The following is a 13581-nucleotide window of genomic DNA, read 5'->3' on the forward strand; positions in this document are numbered from 1 at the left end:
CTCATGAAACTAAAAAGTTTCTGTCCTGGTCACCAAGTGAAGAGGTCGCTTACAGAATGGAAGACAATCCTTGCCAGCTATACATTCAACAGACGACTGGTGTCTAGAATGCAGAAAAGTCTTTATAAAACTAACCATCGAGGAAACAAACATCTAATTAAAAATCATCCATAAGGCTGAGTGGTGGCTCACACCATTAACTCCATCTCTTATAAAGCAGAGGCAGCTCAGTCTCTGTGAGTTCCATGTTATCCGGAGCTCAAAATTAGACCTTATCTCAAAACAAACAAACAAACAAACAAATCTGTGGAACTGAAAAGAGTTCTCAGAAGAACAGAAATATCTAATAATAGCTTGAAAATTATTCAACATCCTTAGAGACCAGGTAAATGCAAATCAATCTACTTTGAAATTTCATCTTACTCCAGTCTGAGTGGCTATTATTACAGATGACCACAGATGCTGATAAGGATGTGGCAAGGGGGAGCCTCATTCACTGTCAGTGGGAGTGTAAACTGGTAGAGCCACCGTGGAAATCAATAACAGAGATACCTGAACATTCATGTTCATCTTGGCTTCATTCACAATAGCGAGGGAATGGAAAAGCCTTGATGTCCATTAATGGATAAATGGATATTGAAAATGGGGTCCAGTCTATGGCCATACCACCCTGAATGTGCTCAATCTCGTCTGAAAATGGGGTCCATATCCACAATGGAATTTTACTTGGTGATAAAAAGATAATAAATTATGAAAATTCCAGGAAAATGGGTGGATCTGGGAAATTCACAGCGTGAGGTAACCCAGGGCCAAAAAAACAAACACTGCATGTTCTTCTTTATAAGTTGATCCCAGCTATGAATTTCTAGAGTGGTGTGTTTAACTTTGAGTGCTGATAAAGACCAGAAAGATAAAACGAGGCCATTAGAAGGAGGGAGGAGAGACAGGCCTTGAGCGAGGGGGAACAGGGGAATACATCAGACATGAAAGTGGATGGGGGAAGAAGAGGTGAGAAGATTTATGTAGATAAGAAATGGGAAGATAGGGAAGAGGAGAGGGGAAGAGAGGAGTAACCCAAACCAAGGCTAACCAAAAAAAAAAAAAAAAAAAAAAAAAAAAAAACCAACAACAACAAAAAAAAAAAAAACTCTATGAAAAGCTACTATAGCTCTTCCGGTCAGAAAAGCACCGGGGCAGCTGGGGCGCAGGGTCGACTGACACTCGCCAGCTACCCACAACACCCGCCACAGGATCTTAAGACTTCTGGTGAGTGGAGCACAGCTTCTGCTCCAATCCAATTGCGCGGGACCTGAGACTGCATTAGTTAGGGAAGCAGAAACCGGCCTGAGTAGGGCCACAGGCCTCATCCGGCCGGATCAGCGCCTGGGTAGCGGGAGCGCAGGGTTGCCTGACACCCGCCAGCTACCCACGACCCCCGCCGCAGGATTTTGGGACTGCTGGTGAGTGGAACACAGCTTCTGCTCCAGTCCAATCACGCGGGACCTGAGACTGCTCTGGTTGGGGAGAGAGAAATCCGGCCCACACAGGGCCACAACCCTCTTCCGGTCAGAAAAGCACCGGGGCAGCTGGGGCGCAGGGGCGGCTGACACTCGCCAGCTACCCACAACACCCGCCACAGGATCTTAAGACTTCTGGTGAGTGGAGCACAGCTTCTGCTCCAATCCAATTGCGCGGGACCTGAGACTGCATTAGTTAGGGAAGCAGAAACCGGCCTGAGTAGGGCCACAGGCCTGAGACTGCATTAGTTAGGGAAGCAGAAACCGGCCTGAGTAGGGCCACAGGCCTCATCCGGCCGGATCAGCGCCGGGGTAGCGGGAGAGCAGGGTTGCCTGACACCCGCCAGCTACCCACGACCCCCGCCGCAGGATTTTGGGACTGCTGGTGAGTGGAACACAGCTTCTGCTCCAATCTTTAAACAGTGACAACGATAACAACTAACCCCAGAGATTACCAGATGGCGAAAGGTAAACGTAATAATCTTACTAACAGAAACCAAGACCACTCACCATCATCAGAACCCAGCACCCCCACTTCGCCCAGTCCAGGGCACCCCAACACACCGGAAAAGCTAGACACGGATTTAAAAGCATATCTCCTGATGATGATAGAGGACTTCAAGAAGGACTTTAATAACACACTTAAAGAAATGCAGGAGAACACTGATAAACAGGCAGAAGACAATAAAGAGGAAGCACAAAAATCCCTTAAAGAATTGCAGGAGAACACTGCTAAAGAGTTACAAATCCTTAAAGAAAAACAGGATAACATAATCAAACAGGTAGAAGTCCTTACAGAAAAACAGGAAAACACATCCAAACAGATGATGGAAATGAACAAAACCATACTAGACCTAAAAAGGGAAGTAGACACAATAAAGAAAACCCAAAATGAGGCAACACTGGAGATAGAAACCCTAGGAAAGAAATCTGGAACCATAGATACCAGCATCAGCAACAGAATACAAGAGATGGAAGAGAGAATCTCAGGTGCAGAAGATTCCATAGAGAACATCGGCACAACAATCAAGGAAAATGTAAAATGCAAAAAGATCCTAACTCAAAACATCCAAGAAATACAGGACACAATGAGAAGACCAAACCTACGGATAATAGGAGTGGATGAGAATGAAGATTTTCAACTCAAAGGACCAGCAAACATCTTCAACAAAATTATAGAAGAAAACTTCCCAAATCTAAAGAAAGAGATGCCCATGAACATACAAGAAGCCTACAGAACTCCAAATAGACTGGACCAGAAAAGAAATACCTCCCGACACATTATAATCAGAACAACAAATGCTCTAAATAAAGATAGAATACTAAAAGCAGTAAGAGAAAAAGGCCAAGTAACATATAAAGGCAAGCCTATCAGAATTACACCAGATTTTTCACCAGAGACTATGAAAGCCAGAAGATCCTGGACGGATGTTATACAGACACTAAAAGAACACAAATTCCAGCCCAGGCTACTATACCCAGCCAAACTCTCAATTAACATAGATGGAGAAACCAAAGTATTCCACGACAAAACCAAATTCACACATTATCTCTCCACGAATCCAGCCCTTCAAAGGATAATAACAGAAAAAAACCAATACAAGGACAGGAACCACGCCCTAGAAACAAGAAGGTAATCCCTCAACAAACCTAAAAGAAGACAGACACAAGAACAAAATGCCAACTTTAACAACAATAATAATAGGAAACAACAATTACTTTTCCTTAATATCTCTTAATATCAATGGACTCAACTCCCCGATAAAAAGACATAGACTAACAAACTGGCTACACAAACAAGACCCAACATTTTGCTGCTTACAGGAAACTCATCTCAGAGAAAAGGATAGACACTACCTCAGAATGAAAGGCTGGAAAACAATTTTCCAAGCAAATGGCATGAAGAAACAAGCTGGAGTAGCCATTCTAATATCTGATAAGATTGACTTCCAACCCAAAGTCATTAAAAAAGACAGGGAGGGACACTTCATACTCATCAAAGGTAAAATCCTCCAAGAGGAACTATCAATCCTGAATATCTATGCTCCAAATACAAAGGCAGCCACATTCATTAAAGAAACTTTAGTAAATCTCAAAACACACATTGCACCTCATACAATAATAGTGGGAGACTTCAACACACCACTTTCACCAATGGACAGATCATGGAAACAGAAACTAAACAGGGACACAGTGAAACTAAGAGAAATTATGAATCAAATGGATCTGGCAGATATCTACAGAACATTCTATCCTAAAACAAAAGGATATACCTTCTTCTCAGCACCTCATGGTACCTTCTCCAAAATTGACCACATAATTGGTCACAAAGCAGGCCTCAACAGATACAAAAATATTGAAATTGTCCCATGCATCCTATCAGATCACCATGGGCTAAGGCTGATCTTCAATAACAAAATAAATAATAGAAAGCCAACCTTCACGTGGAAACTGAACAACACTCTTCTCAATGATACCTTGGTCAAGGAAGGAATAAAGAAAGAAATTAAGGACTTTTTAGAGTTCAATGAAAATGAAGCCACAACATACCCAAACTTATGGGACGCAATGAAAGCATTTCTAAGAGGAAAACTCATAGCTCTGAGTGCCTCCAAAAGGAAACTAGAGAGAGCACACATTAGCAGCTTGACAACACACCTAAAAGCACTAGAACAAAAGGAAGCAAATTCACCCAAGAGGAGTAGACGGCAGGAAATAATCAAACTCAGGGGTGAAATCAACCAAGTGGAAACAAGAAATCTATTCAAAGAATCACCCAATCAAGGAGCTGGTTCTTTGAGAAAATCAACAAGATAGATAAACCCTTAGCCAGACTCACTAGAGGGCACAGGGAAAGCATCCTAATTAACAAAATCAGAAATGAAAAAGGAGACATAACAACAGATCCTGAAGACATCCAAAACACCATCAGATCCTTCTACCAAAGGCTATACTCAACAAAACTGGAGAACCTGGATGAAATGGAGAAGTTCCTAGACAGATACCAGGTACCAAAGTTGAATCAAGATCAGGTTAATGATCTAAACAGCCCTATATCCCCCAAAGAAATAGAAGCAGTCATTAATAGTCTCCCAACTAAAAAAAGCCCAGGACCAGATGAGTTTAGTGCAGAGTTCTATCAGACCTTCAAAGAAGATCTAATCCCAGTTCTTCACAAACTATTCCACAAAATAGAAACAGAAGGTACTCTACCCAACTCATTCTATGAAGCCACAATTACTCTGATACCTAAACCACAAAAAGACCCAACAAAGATAGAAAACTTCAGACCAATATCCCTTATGAATATTGATGCAAAAATCCTCAATAAAGTTCTTGCTAACCGAATCCAAGAACACATCAAAACAATCATCCATCCTGACCAAGTAGGCTTCATCCCAGGGATGCAGGGATGGTTCAATATACGGAAATCCATCAACGTAATCCAGTATATAAACAAACTCAAAGACAAAAACCACATGGTCATCTCGTTAGATGCGGAAAAAGCATTTGACAAGATCCAACACCCATTCATGATAAAAGTCTTGGAAAGATCAGGAATTCAAGGCCCATACCTAAACATGATAAAAGCAATCTACAGCAAACCAGTAGCCAACATCAAAGTAAATGGTGAGAAGCTTGAAGCAATCCCTCTAAAATCAGGGACTAGACAAGGCTGTCCACTTTCTCCATACCTATTCAACATTGTACTTGAAGTCCTAGCCAGAGCAATTCGACAACAAAAGGAGATCAAAGGGATACAAATTGGAAAAGATGAAGTCAAAATATCACTTTTTGCAGATGATATGATAGTATATATAAGTGACCCTAAAAATTCCACCAGAGAACTCCTAAGCCTGATAAACAGCTTCGGTGAAGTAGCTGGATATAAAATTAACTCAAACAAATCAATGGCCTTTCTCTACACAAAGAATAAACAGGCTGAGAAAGAAATTAGGGAAACAACACCCTTCTCAATAGTCACAAATAATATAAAATATCTTGGCGTGACTCTAACTAAGGAAGTGAAAGATCTGTATAATAAAAACTTCAAGTCTCTGAAGAAAGAAATTCTAGAAGATCTCAGAAGATGGAAAGATCTCCCATGCTCATGGATTGGCAGGATCAACATTGTAAAAATGGCTATCTTGCCAAAAGCAATCTACAGATTCAATGCAATCCCCATCAAAATTCCAAATCAATTCTTCAACGAATTAGAAAGTGCAATCTGCAAATTCATCTGGAATAACAAAAAACCTAGGATAGCAAAAACTCTTCTCAAGGATAAAAGAACCTCTGGTGGAATCACCATGCCGGACCTAAAGCTCTACTACAGAGCAATTGTGATAAAAACTGCATGGTACTGGTATAGTGACAGACAAATAGACCAATGGAATAGAATTGAAGACCCAGAAATGAACCCACACACCTATGGTCACTTGATCTTCGACAAGGGAGCTAAAAACATCCAGTGGAAGAAAGACAGCATTTTCAACAAATGGTGCTGGCACAACTGGTTGTTAACATGTAGAAGAATGCGAATCGATCCATTCCTATCTCCTTGTACTAAGGTCAAGTCTAAGTGGATCAAGGAACTTCACATAAAACCAGAGACACTGAAACTTATAGAGGAGAAAGTGGGGAAAAGCCTTGAAGATATGGGCACAGGGGAAAAATTCCTGAATAGAACAGTAATGGCTTGTGCTGTAAGATCGAGAATTGACAAGTGGGACCTCATGAAACTACAAAGCTTCTGCAAGGCTAAAGACACCATCAATAAGACAAAAAAACCACCAACAGATTGGGAAAGGATCTTCACCTATCCTAAATCAGATAAGGGACTAATATCCAATATATATAAAGAACTCAAGAAGGTGGACTCCAGAAAGTCAAATAACCCCATTAAAAAATGGGGCTCAGAACTGAACAAAGAATTCTCACCTGAGGAATACCGAATGGCAGAGAAACACCTGAAAAAATGTTCAACATCCTTAATCATCAGGGAAATGCAAATCAAAACAACCCTGAGATTCCACCTCACACCAGTCAGAATGGCTAAGATCAAAAATTCAGGTGACAGCAGATGCTGGCGAGGATGTGGAGAAAGAGGAACACTCCTCCATTGTTGGTGGGATTGCAAGCTTGTACAACCACTCTGGAAATCAGTCTGGCGGTTCCTCAGAAAATTGGACATAGTACTACCGGAGGATCCAGCAATACCTCTCCTGGGCATATATCCAGAAGATGTCCCAACCGGTAAAAAGGACACATGCTCCACTATGTTCATAGCGGCCCTATTTATAATAGCCAGAAGCTGGAAAGAACCCAGATGTCCCTCAACAGAGGAATGGATACAGAAATTATGGTACATTTACACAATGGAGTACTACTCAGCTATTAAAAAGAATGAATTTATGAAATTCCTAGCCAAATGGATGGACCTGGAGGGCATCATCTTGAGTGAGGTAACACAATCACAAAGGAACTCACACAATATGTATTCACTGATAAGTGGATATTATCCCAAAACTTAGGATACCCAAGATATAAGATACAATTTGCTAAACGAATGAAACTCAAGACGAATGAAGACCAAAGTGTGGACACTGTGCCCCTTCTTAGAATTGGGAACAAAACACCCATGGAAGGAGTTACAGAGACAAAGTTTGGAGCTGTGATGAAAGGATGGACCATCTTGAGACTGCCGTATCCAGGGATCCATCCCATAATCAGCTTCTAAACGCTGACACCATTGCATACACTAGCAAGATTTTGCTGAAAGGACCCAAATATAGCTGTCTCTTGTGAGACGATGCCGGGGCCTAGCAAACACAGGAGTGGATGTTCACAGTCAGCTATTGGATGTATCACAGGGCTCCCAATGGAGAAGCTAGAGAAAGTACCCAAGGAGCTAAAGGGATCTGCAACCCTATTGTTGGAACAACATGATGTACTAACCAGAACCCCGGAGCTCTTGTCTCTAGCTGCATATGTATCGAAAGATGGCCTAGTCGGCCATCAATGGAAAGAGAGGCCCATTGGACTTGCAAACTTTATATGCCCCAATATAGGGGAATGCCAGGGCCAAAAGAATGGGAATGGGTGGGTAGGGAAGTGGGGGGCGCTATGGGGGACTTTTGGGATAGCATTGGAAATGTAATTGAGGAAAATATGTAATAAAAATATTAAAAAATCAAAAAAAAAAAAGAAAAGCTACTATAGTATAAGCTTATTTAAAATATACTCTTAAAGATTTTGCACGTGGGTGCCCTCTGCGAATGGGCAATGCTCATCTTATAACACATGGGTTAATAAATAAAACTCCCAATACTGGGTGTGAGTTGTTGGTCAAACATGTCTTAGAGACCCCCCACTCCTCAAAAACACACACACACACAACACACCAGGTTGTGTGTTGGTCCCTTGCTCTTGGTTCCTACATCCTTTGGTCACTAAACATGGTATTGACTAGGAAGCTTTTTCTTTGATGGCTAGGTTTCCTGGCAACAGAAGTTGCTATGCAGGCTGCTGGCGGTAGGGGGACAATTATAGACAGTCTTACCTAGCTATGGACTCTTCAAGCTATAATACTGGCTATCCTGGAAAGATACAACTATGAGTACAATAGTGGTGTGAATATCATAGGGGTAACCAACTGCTTCCAATTAAATTTAAGGCCCATTCCACAGTAGGAGATGCATAACTGACTCATAAGCCTGGGAGTTCACAGGTATTGGGGGTGAGCCTAATACTATTATTTTGATTACTAGACATAGAATCAAACTGCAGAGAATGCAAGAATCTGTAGGATATTTAGCCACAAATGGGATATTTGTATCACACACACACACACACACACACACACACACACACACACACACAAGGTTCAGGTAACATTGCAGAAGACAGGGCAGAAAGAGTGTAAGAGCCCAGAGAGGACAAGGATGAAACAGGGTCTCCAGAATTAAGAGACCACAGCATTATGAACTCACAGCAGCTACAGGTGTCTGCCCAGCTGTGGTTGTCTACACAAGACCTGCACAAGATCAAGCCAGTCAGCATTCCAGCATGGATAAAAGAGGAGCTTGCAAGCCCTCACCTCTAGCTAAGAAGCTATTGACAGCTGCTGTGGGAGTCAGTTTTCTTTAAGAGAATGGGCCCTGGTAGTTCTAGCCAATGACTTTATGCCATAAATACATGAACTCAATGGATTTTTTTTAAGAGAAGACTAAAAGAAGGGGAATGAGAGATTGGATGGATCCCAGTGGGGGGAGAAAGTGGATATGATCAAAATATATTGTAGATATCTATGAAATTCTTAGAAATTAATAAAAATATATTTTAAAACAATTTGCCACTCAACAACACTTTAAAAATCCATGATGTAAAAATGACTTAGATGCCAAAATTGACTTCTAGCTTTAACATCCATGCTTACACAAGTGCATCCGCATATGCATACACATGAACCACACCCACAAGTATGCATACACACACACACACACATACAAAATAGAATTCAGTTTGTATGTTACCTGGACATGTTGTGTCAGATCTCTTGACATCAGAATCCTTGGTGAACACACCTGAAGACTAGGTATGATGAAAATCTATTTTATGAAATGATTGGTTACACTAAGTCTCGACTTTGCAAGAAGACTAAGAACTAGCAAGTATGCATGCATGCTGGATGTTGGTCATATATATTGATTGTCTCCTTGAACACACTGAACACTAGCTCCATAATTCTCACCATTTTACAGATGAGGGGGCTAAATCCAGACTTAATAAATAAATAAATAGTTTGCTCAATTCAGTGAGAGATCCCAGGATCCCAGGCAATTTTGTAGAGTTTGGTACACTAGGTAAACTAATATGTGTAGCCTTTCCCTTTGGATGAGTCTTTCCACATCATAAGCACAGGCAGGAACCACATGTGCCATGTGAGAAAGGAGAAATGGACATTTGTATTCTTACAGCAACCACGGACACTGTCGAGAGCAGAAGCTGGACTCCTCCTGCTCTGCCCAGGGACAGATGACTCTCTCCCTCCCACTCTCCTCCACAGCACTTCGGTGTCACTTCTGAGGAGTTGACCAGAATGAGATACAAGTAAAAGAGTGAAGGGTTTCTTCCTCTTGGTGAGCAGTGACATTTAAAGCTGCTTATTCTTTTTTGTTTGTTTGTTGGTTTGGTTTGGTTTGGTTTGGTTTGGTTTGGTTTGGTTTTTTCAAGACAGGGTTTCTCTGTGTAGCCCTGGCTGTCCTGGAACTCACTCTGTAGACCAGGCTGGCCTCAAACTCAGAAATTCTTCTGCCTCTGCCTCCCAAGTGCTGGGATTAAAGGCGTGCGCCACCACACCCGGCCTGGTTATTCTTTTTTAGATTCTGTGTGTGTGTGTGTGTGTGTGTGTGTGTGTGTGTGTGTGTGTGTGTGTAGGCATGTGTGTGTGCAGCATTGTCAGAAGACAACTTGTGGATATTGATCTGTTCTCTCCTTTTACTCTGTGAGTTCTGCAAATGATCAAACTCAAGTTATCAGGCTTGACCAGAGGTGTTTTTACAATGGATGCATCTCTCCATCCCTAAAGCAGATAACTCTTTACTGATAGCCTCTATCCTGTCTGCTTTGGAACATTTAGCCACATCACTAACCTCTACTCTTAGACACCAGGAGCCAGAATACATATAATTATGGTGTGTGTGTGTGTGTGTGTGTGTGTGTGTGTGTGTGTGTGTGTGTGTGTGAGTGTGTCATACACACACACATGAAAATCATGGGGGTCACAATGTCTCCAGAAATTATCATGTGTTCCATGGAGGACAAAATGTCTACACCCACTAGTCTAGATAAATGGGCCACTAACCTCGAAGAGCTCCCAGGGAATGCTAAGTCCTTGGTGCTTACAGTTGGATTTCACACTTGCAGGGTTTCATGTTGTTCCTCTCGCTTTGCATTTATTGTGGTGCCCCCCATTACCCCCAGCCTTGGAACAGCACTCTGCCTGTATGTGCGGCAGGGAATTTGATTACTGTACTTGCCACACCCACCCCAACAACTCTCACTCCATGATTGGCAAGAGTTGGTATATAAATACCCCAGGGTAACCCTGAAGCTTATGCTTTCTTGTTTCCCAAGAACTCCCAGTGGGATTAGGCTCTAGCCACATATAATGACACACAACCCACTCTTGATTCCTTGGCACTTAGCCATGTCTGACATATGGTGGGTGCTGATCAAATCTTTCTTGGATATAGAATAAATACATCCAATCTGAAAGGTGCCTTCCAACCAGGTCAACAAGTGGTCTAAGGTCCAGAGAAGGGAAGTGATTTGCTCAAAGCCACATAGTAGGTCACTGGCAGAAGGGGACAACACAGAAAATAAGAATTTCAAGTCTATTGAGAAATGAGGGCATTTCGCAATCCAACTTCTCCTCCATCTTCAGGATGTAGCTCAGTAGCTCCTAGCCTTGGAAGGTCCCATACAGTCTACCCCAGTCTTGGGTCATTGGTTCTTGGGACCTGAGCCATCACTGCAAGGGTCTCCATCGTAGCATCTTTGCAGGGATCCTGTCTCTGCTCATCACTCACCTCCTCCATGCCAGGTCCCTTCCTAGTTGATCCCTGAAGATCACTGTGCTGAGATTCCCTACTGTTTATTTCCATCAGTTAGCACAGGGCCTGGCACTTTCTGTATGGGTATGCAGTTTCTGTAGACTGAACGACCGGTTCATAAAATACAACTCCATAATTTCTTCATGCTGCAAGAATGATAGGAATATCGGTGCCTTTACAAGTTAACCTTTGCTTCTGAAATCATCAGTTAATTACCTCTCTAACATAGAGAACAATAAGGGTGATTTAAAAATTAGAACTTAAAAAAATCAGGTACCTAGAAAACAAAACATATGGCCTCCTGACAATTACTATGTTCGATGGCTCCCACACCTCATTATATGCAATGCTTATATCAACCCTTGAAAGAGAAGGTTACTATTTGCCTTGATATATCATTAAAGCAGCCAAGAGAGAAACATGTATGGCCCAAGCTTATTCACTAACAAGGCCTGATGCCAGAATAGAAATCAAGAAAGGTTGACTCTGCAGCCAAAGTCCTTATCAGTTGTGACAGCTATATATGTCATTGAGGTATTTGCAATTAAATTCAGTAAATAAGATGTGCATGTATGGGAATACTTGATTGTCGGTTACTGTAACTCTCATCTCATCCCAACAAAGAGGGACCACATGTCTCCTCTTTGTTGTCTTCATACATAGGTAGTATGCCTAGATAGCAGCCAGTGAGAAGTAACTGTCACAGGACCTCTCGACCATATAAGCTATGCTACAAGAAGTCAGGCCAATAAGAGCTATGGCCAGCCTGTCCATCAGCCATCTGCCACTTAGATTTTCAAAGTACGATTGACACATATCAAACACCTTTCCTAAACAAAGCGTGCTGAGCTCTGGGTGAACCATGACACACATACCTGAGGGAGATGTTTGGGCTCTTGAAACTCCACAGTATACTGCACTAGCTCACCACAGTCAGGATTTGAATAAAAATATTCCTTCCGCATAAACCTCCCTAATTCTTCCAGCTATGTCTCTTTAAACCCCCTGACACTGCAGAAGAGGAAACAGGCTCACGGGTCCTTGGTGCCTCATGCAAAACCAGGGTCGAAGACTGAGCTTGAGCACGAGGGTCCTCACCTTTGACCTCTGCTTCCCACCCTCTCTGCAGTTCCTCACATGGGTTTGCAGAAGCGAGTGTTGTCCACCCATCTCCTAATTCCTACATCCATGCTTTGCTCAGAAGCACAGATGGGCCTAGATGTATACCTCAAAGATGTAAAAAATGGAGTCTGTCAGTTCTCCATGTTAATACTCTCTCTCCCAGGGGAATAGGAAAATGCTTGTCCTGTTCCTGTGAAAAGTACTCTTGTGACTCTTTTCTAGGTAGTAGGGCAGCCAATGGTTATGTCCTGGTGCCTACTTCTAAGACCCAGGTGACTTTTTGAAAAGCTCTGTCTCGTGAAAGACCCTTGAAAAGTCTTGTGAGGAAGTCAGCAAGTCCTCTCTGAGCATACCACATAATGTCTCAGTATTCATGATTGCCGGCACATTTTACAAAGGTGGCTACCTGTCTCTACTCAACCACTGTATGAGACAAATCCCCTTTAAGGACTTCCATAAGTCTTCTCAAACCAGATCTCTCCCTTGTCATGGACCCAGCTGGCGCTAGTGCTGGCATTTCTAGACTTAGCATACTGAAATATAACAATATATCTGTCTTTTCTCTCAGACAACTCTCTCTTCACTCTGCCCTGGAGTGAAAATCTTTTAGGATCAATCACTGGTGTTGCTTGTATTTAAATCTGCAACACATAGCACAGCGCCAGTATAGCAGATGCTCAATAAATCGTCAATGAGCGAAACTACGGTGACTCAGATAAACCAGAGCCAAGACAATAAAATGTGCTTCCCTTTGCATATGAAGAGACAAGGATTTATTGAACCTGGCGCCATGATATAGGGATATAAAAGTGAACAGGAGTCATACAGCCTGTTCCTGGCACCGTTAACAGTTTAAACAGGGGCAGAGGGCATCAGGCAAGTGAACAGATGTGCAGCATCTGGCACCAGGAGGGATACAAAGAAGCACAGAGAACAGTTTTTCACCTTGGAGGAGTTTCTCCATGGTGGTGTGCATCTGTTATCTCCCTGGTCCTCCCTCCAGCCAATAACAGACGATTGCAGGTGAGCAACGTAGATGTAGAGATGAAGCCAGGAAATGCAGCTGCCCATCACCAGAGTGAAACTGGCCCAGCCAGCAACCAAGATAGGACTATCACCCAGAAGTCTCTGTAAACTTAATCTGGAGTACAACTTCTTAGGGCAATAGAGTTGGAACAGCCTGGAGTAGTAAGTAGTCTGTTATGCCCAGGACCCGGACCTATGGATAGACAGTCTAGGTTTGGCATGAAGACACTGGATAAGAAATATATCAAACAGGGGCTAGAGAGATGGGCTCAGCAGTTAAGAGAACTGACTGCTCTTCT

The sequence above is a fragment of the Mus caroli genome, unplaced genomic scaffold (genome assembly GCF_978045245.1).
Source record: "Mus caroli unplaced genomic scaffold, Mus_caroli_1 scaffold_13, whole genome shotgun sequence".
Lineage (NCBI taxonomy): Eukaryota > Metazoa > Chordata > Mammalia > Rodentia > Muridae > Mus > Mus caroli.